This window comes from Phacochoerus africanus, chromosome 12 (assembly GCF_016906955.1).
Source record: "Phacochoerus africanus isolate WHEZ1 chromosome 12, ROS_Pafr_v1, whole genome shotgun sequence".
Lineage (NCBI taxonomy): Eukaryota > Metazoa > Chordata > Mammalia > Artiodactyla > Suidae > Phacochoerus > Phacochoerus africanus.
The window spans coordinates 25,067,985-25,075,105 of NC_062555.1; positions in this window are offsets into that span (position 1 = coordinate 25,067,985).

Sequence of the window (7,121 nt, forward strand, 5' to 3'; positions counted from 1 at the left end):
CCTGGGCTGCGCGCGAGTCCGGGTGGCGGCCGCGGCCTCCACGCGTCCTCCGGTGGCCCCAGCGCACCGCGACGCGCGGAAGAGAGTTCCGCTTTAGGCTGCTGCCAAGGTGGTGCCTCCAAACCGACAAGAGTGCGCAGCCCCGCCAGCACCCACCCGGACCCTCCGCGCCTACGGGGTTCGTTTGGGCGGGGCGGGAGCCAGCCAATTGCCAAAGTCTTACCTTTTCCTGCGTTTAGCCCTCCCCGCCGTGGTACTTCGCCCACCGCCCCGCCCCCCCCACCCTGTCCCACCTAGGCTCTGCCGCCCCCCCCCCCCCCCCCCGCTCTTGATGTTTGCCCTTTCTTGGGCCTAAGGCATAGTGCTTTGAAGACTCAGCCCTTCCTGGAGATGCGCTGGCCCCTCCGAACCCCCGCCCGCCCGGCGCTCTCCTTGCGGGGGAATGGGAGGGTGGTCTGTGCCACAGCCGAAGGTTGAGTACAGAGGCGAAGGGGAGGGAGGAGGCCGCTGGGGCGGTGGATCAGAACCCTAGAGGGTAGGCGTTTGCCATACCAGCCCCTGGGGGAGAGAGTTGGCCTCGTGGCTGCTATCTCTGCGAGGTTTTTGGTACCCGAGCCCGCCCCGCTGCCAGGTGCCACTCACTCACTCCCCACTGGTTGTGGCCGCCCGCTGTCCCTCTGTAAGATCGGCCTTCCTCAGCCTGCCTGGCTCCGAGGGCCAACCTTCAAACCATGGTAGTTATGGGGTGTGAGCTCATGAGCTGGTGCCGGCAGGCAGCACTTTAGAACCAGCCGCACCCCATTATTCTGTAGCAATTTGTGGATATGAAAACCATGTTTCTGATACCACCACCAAATCATCCTTGCTTCTATCAGCTTTTCCCAAATCTCACATACTGATGGCAGTGAGGAAATTACAGCTTTTACTGTGTCGTCTGTTACTGAGAGTAATTTTAACAAATTCTTTCAGGACAGATTAACTTTTAGTAGATAAATCAAACTCAATATTCCACTTATTTATTTTTGCTTTGTAAAAGTGTGCAGACAGTTTTGCAAGAAAAAGTTTAAGATTTTGACTAGCACAAGTTCATTCCTGCTAACGCTTATACTTTGGGGCCCCAGAATCTTACTTGGGCGCCCACACTTCCAAGGTCCTACGACTGAACTCTACAGTTTGAATACGTATTTGTTTTTCTCAGTAAATTTTCTAAAGTTTTCTAATAAGCCATCAAATCGACAAAGCTCAAAAACATTTGTTGACCATGTACATGTTTTCACAATCCTAAAACTATAGCGATCTGTTCTCCAGCTGGAGAACAATCAACTGGTATAGAAAACATCAGGACTGAAACATCCAGGTTTATCTGGTGCAAACGCAGGACCTAAGCTTGAGTCCCCTGATATTTGTCTTAAGTGGTCATCCAGCCTCATGGAATGCGTCCTGAGGAAGCCCACCACCCTCTTAGAAAAGCCCTTGTTGTACTGACCTGAAATCTACCTCCCTGAAACTTGTACCCACTGGTGTTGGCTCTCTCATCTGGGCCCACACAGCTAAATCGAGTTCATCTTCCTTAAGACACTGCTTGATCCATTCCAGATGGCTTTACATCTGCTTGACTCTTCCCTTCTCCAGGTTAAACTCTGCCACTTCCACAGTGTCTAGGCTCCTCAAAGCCTTGTGGCCTTTCTCTGGCTGTGGCCCACAATCCCTGTGGCCACCCCTCCTCCCACCAATCAGTTTGTTTCCAAAGGGTGGGGGAGCGGGCCTGACATTCACTCTGTGGTCTCTGACCAACACACTACAGGACTGGCATGTCCTGTAGTTTAAGTAACGTGCTTCTGTGAATACAACTTAAGAAGACAAACGTTTGGTAGACAGTACAGCACACCATTTTGTTAGCTTTCTACGTTATCTCATGTATCAGTGGCTAGGGCTGCCATAACAAATAACTACAAACGGAGTGGTAAACCACGGAGATTCTGGAGGCCAAAATCCAAGATTAAGGTGTCAGCAGGTTTGGTTTCTTCTAAGGCCGCTCTCTGTCGCTTGCAGGTGGCCACCACCTTGCTATGTGCTCGCATGCTCATCCCTCTGTGTGAACAGGTGTCTGGTGTCTGTGTCCCAGCTCTTTTTTTTTTTTTTTTTTAATAAGGATACCAGTTGTATTGGATTAGGGCCCATCCTAACAACCCTGTGTTACCTTTATTGCCACTTTAAAGCCCCCAACTTGAAATACAGTCACATTCTGAGGTACTGAATGTTGGGGAGACACAACTCAGCCTAAAATATCTCACAACAAAAAATGCCAATGTTATACTCATCTGACAGGTAAGGATGATAAAGACAGAGTAGTTCAATCCATTTACTCACCAGTACCCACCACTGAAGGCCTCAGACTTAATCTACAGCAGTTCAGTTCCATCCCAATAGTTTCCCCACCATTTGACAGCTACTGCCATGAATACCTTCTACCTCAATTCTACACGACTTAACCTGATTATATGATGATACAGATTTTCCTCAAGAGGACAAGAATAAGGGTAAATGGAATGCAGAAGAGCATGACTTATTTCCTGCTAAATGAGAAAAAAATTAATTAATCTCTCTTCTTCTCTCCTATAGGAGTCAACGCCAAAACTGATACCAATAGGGAGAGGTGCCGAAGCAAAGCCCCAGAGTCTCCCCTCCCAAACACAGGAGAGCTGAGGGGCTTTTCTGGGCTGATTAAAAACTCTGTCTTCCTCTGGCTGCACCCTTCTCAGTACCATGAATGACATTCCTCACTGTTTTCACTCATTGTCCCCTCCCCACCCCCATCCTCTCCCGGTCTCCCACCCTGCCCAAGGATTATCTCAAAACTTACTGGAGCTCTTTATGCTCTTTCTTCAAGGCATAGACTTTGATTTTATTTTCAGTGGAAAGTAATATTTCATTCCGAATATATTAATTGAGTACCTATAAACTGGGTACTGTACTAGGTCCCAGGGATGCAATAGTGAACAAAGACACGAAAATCCCTGCCCCGGAAGAATTCACATTCAAGTCAGAGAAGACAGGTTATAAACAAGAGAAGAAATCACTGGGTGTATTAAATGGGATGAAGTGCTAAGCAGAAAAATCACAGAATTTATAGAGGAAATGTATGGGTTAGGGCATATAACGAAGTGATCCACATATTCAGTAACTTAAACAGAAGTTATTTCTCTCTCATGTGAATGCCTTACTATTCTAGGTGGACAGACAATTTCCTATCAAGCAAGTGAGGCAGAGGTTATGCAAAAGTTAGTTCTCTTAGAACAGACCTGTGGTTGCCAAGGGAGAGGGGGAGGGAGAGGGATGGACGGAGTGTTTGGGGTTAACAGATGCAAACTATTACATTTAGAATGGATAAGCAGTGAGATCCTACTGTATAGCACAGGGAGCTATAGTATTTTAAAAATATTTAAATATTTTAAAAAAGAACATAGGAGTTCCTGTGGTGGCTCAGTGGTTAACGAACCTGACTAGCATCCAAGAGGACGTGGGTTTGATCTCTGGTCTCTCTCAGTGGGTTAAGTATCTGGCATTGCCTTGAGCTGTGGTGTAGGTCGCAGACACAGCTCAGATCCCACCTTGCTATGGCTGTGGTGTAAGCTGGCAACTACAGCTCCAAGTGGACCCCGAGCCTGGGAACCTCCATATGCTGCAGGTGTGGCCTTAAAAAGACAAAAAGACCAAAAATATATATATATATGTCACTTTTCTGTACAGCAGAAATTGGCACAACATTGTAAATCTACTGTAATTTTTTAAAAAGTTAGCTCTCTCACCTATCAGTAATGAGAACCTAGTCATATGACCATACCTAGCTGCAAGGGAAGCTGGGAAATGTAGTCTTCATTGGGCAATCAGGTGACCACAAGCAAGAAGAAGGGACCCGGGAAACTGGCAGTCTAGCATATGTGCTGAGCAAAGATCGAGGCTGCAATTTTTGACAAAGTAGGCAGGGAAGCCCTTACCAGAAAGGTAGCATTTAAGTAAAAACCTGAAGGAGTGAGCTCTGCAGTGTTCTGAGAGCAAAGCATTTCTAGGCAGAGGGGAGAGCAGACTCACAGTCCCTGAGGCAGGAGCATGCCTGTCATACACAGAAAACAGCAAAGACATGGGTGAGGCCAGAGAGAAGAGTGGGGAGGCAACTAGGGGGCTGAGGTGGAAAGGTCTCCTACTCAGAGGGCCCTGAGAGGCCTTGGCGGTAGTCTGGATTTACGCAGAGTGAGAGGGGAAACCACTGGAGGTTTATGAGCAGAGAAGGGACACAATGGGACTGGAACAGGAAGTGATGGAAAGGATTTATGCCCAGCATCAAGCCAACCACATTTCGCCGCTCCACGGCCCTGCCTTCCTCCCTCCCGCACACCTCTCAGGCCCTGTGCCAAGCCCCAGAGGCCAGCTTCAAAGGCACACTGCTTTCCAATCCTGCTCAACCCTAGGTGTCTAGAATTCACCTCCAGGAAGTGCCTCCCACAGCCCACGCCTTTTCGTTCACTCCAGCATGCCTGAGGGCTGTTACCATGCCTCTGCATGGACTGTGAGTTCTCCAGGGGCAAGAACAGCATTTCTCAGAGTTCCCTGCGAGGCTCAGCGGAAATGAACCTGACTAGTGTCCATGAGGATGTGGGTTCAATTCCTGGACTCGCTTGGTGGATTAAGGATCCGGCCTTGCAATGAGCTGTGGTGTAGGCTGGCAGCTGTAGCCCTGCTTTGACCCCTAGCCTGGGAACTTCCACATGCCCCAGGTGCAGCCCTAAAAAGCAAAAAAAAAAAAAAAAACAAAAAACAAAAAAAACCCTGCATTTCTCTACTTGGTCCACCTATGGCTTAGCACAGGGCTGGAACACAGGAGGGCAATCAAGAATTATTTTTCTGAATTAATTAATAGCAGAAGGAAAGGAGCCTATCCCGTCAATCTCTCCCTGACACTGAAAAACACACTGAACCAAGCTGATCTTCTCTTTTCTCTGGGGTTTCCTCAGTCCTGCCCATCCAGGCAAACACAGAATCAGTCACAACCCACTTACTGAGCTCAGAACATGCTAGAATATACCTTAGCATTACATCAGATTCTGAATTTGAGTACAGATCTAGAATTGTCAAAGCACCTGGTCCACCCACCATCTCTGTTCCGGATGGATTACACCCTCAACAGGAGACACGCTTCTGGGACTGGAGTGTGGAACATGATAAAAGTGCTCATTTGGAAATTTGGCTACCACATGATCCAGCCATCCCACTCCAGAGCATATAGTGGGAAAAGATGAAAACTCTAATTCGAAAAGACACATGCACCTCAATGTTCACAGTAACATTATTTCCCATAGCCCATTCATGGAAGCAACATAAATGCCCATCAGCAAATGAATGGATAAAGAAGATGGAATGAATATTCCATGTACACAGTGGAATATTATTCAGCCATAAAAAAGAATGAAATAATTCCATTCACAGCAACATGGATGGACCTAGAAATTATCATATAAGTGAAGTAAGTCAGACAGAGAAAGAAAAATATCATGATATCACTTACATGTGGAATCCAAGGAAATGATACAAATTGACTTACTCACAAAGCAAAAATACACTCAAAAATATAGAAAACAAACTTATGATTACCAATGGGGAAAGGGGCGAGGGATAAAACAGGAATTTGGGATACACACTACTACAGACAACATAGAGAAAAAAAAGACCTACTTATAGCACAGGAAATTATATTCAACATCTTATAATTAACCTATAGTGGAAAAAATCTGAAAAAGAATAGTAGATAGATAGACAGACAGACTGATAGAACTGAATCATTTTGCTATATCCCTGAAAGTCTGTAAATCAACTGTACTTCAGTTTTTAGGAAGTGCTTATTTTGTCACTTCTCACCCATTCTTCCACCCATTCAAGGTATATTCTCAGTCCTTGGCATGTTTCAGTCATTATGCTAGGTGTGGAAGACTAAAAATAAAGAAGATATAATCTTTGTCTTCAGTGAGGTGAATCTACAAAGGGATTCAAAAAATCAGTCTGCTGTTAGAGGGTCACGCGCTAAGTGGTAAGATTGGAAGGACAGAGGAGGAGGTGTGCTGGAAAAGGACCCTGGGGTGACCTCATATGTCATATGAGTAGGGGTGTGGGTGGGGGGGTGTAGAAAGGGGAGAGAAGGTGCAGTGTGTTTCCCAGGCAGAGGGAAGAGCTTGTGCAAAGACCAGGAGGGAGGGGGTGAGGACTGAGACCAAGGATGGAATTTTGGAGACAAGATGGGAAATGCCAAGAAGGGAAACTTCTGAAAAGCACCTGGGCCATACCGGGAAGGGCTTGGAAAGTTACATAGGGAAGCTTGGCTTGTGTCTGAAGACAGAGAAGACTGAGGAGGAGTGGGAAAGAATTGGAGGGAGGAGCCAAGAATGGGCTGTTCACCACAGGACCATAGATACATGAAAGGTACTCGACATCCTTATTAATGAGAGCATGCCAATCAAAACAACAGACACTGTCTGTACCCATCAGATGGACTACAAATATAACTATGATGATATCAAATGATTGGTGATGATTAAGCGAAAAGAGAATTCCCTATTCTCCTGGGAGGAGTGTAATTGCTCTGTATTAACCATGAGTTTTATTGTTTGTATTCTGATGCTTTGACACCTTGGGCCTTGATGACCCTGGACAACCTACCTTCTCCAGGGCTAACCAACTCCTAGAGATAGGAAACCAGAGCCCAGGGCCAACCAATCTCTAGAGATAGTAAACCAGAGCCCAGACAACCCCATCTCCTTTCTGGGCTCTCACACTTAGCGCCACAATCCCCTGCCCTAGTCCCCCCCAGGGCCAGGTGCCAGACCACCAGAGACAGCCCCTAGGCCCCAGAGCCCACTGAAATTATTCAGAACAGCCTCGTAGAAACTTGTTTGCCCACCTCACTCATTCCTCCCATGAAAAGCACAGAGTGGTTTCCTGGACGCATTCCCCACCACACCCTCACTCCCTCTGCCCCCCCCTGGTCCTGGTGCTTCCCCGTGTGGCCCTGCATGACTAGCCATGTCTCCTATTTCTGGGGAATCATATTTAAAAAAAATTCTTCTTCTCCC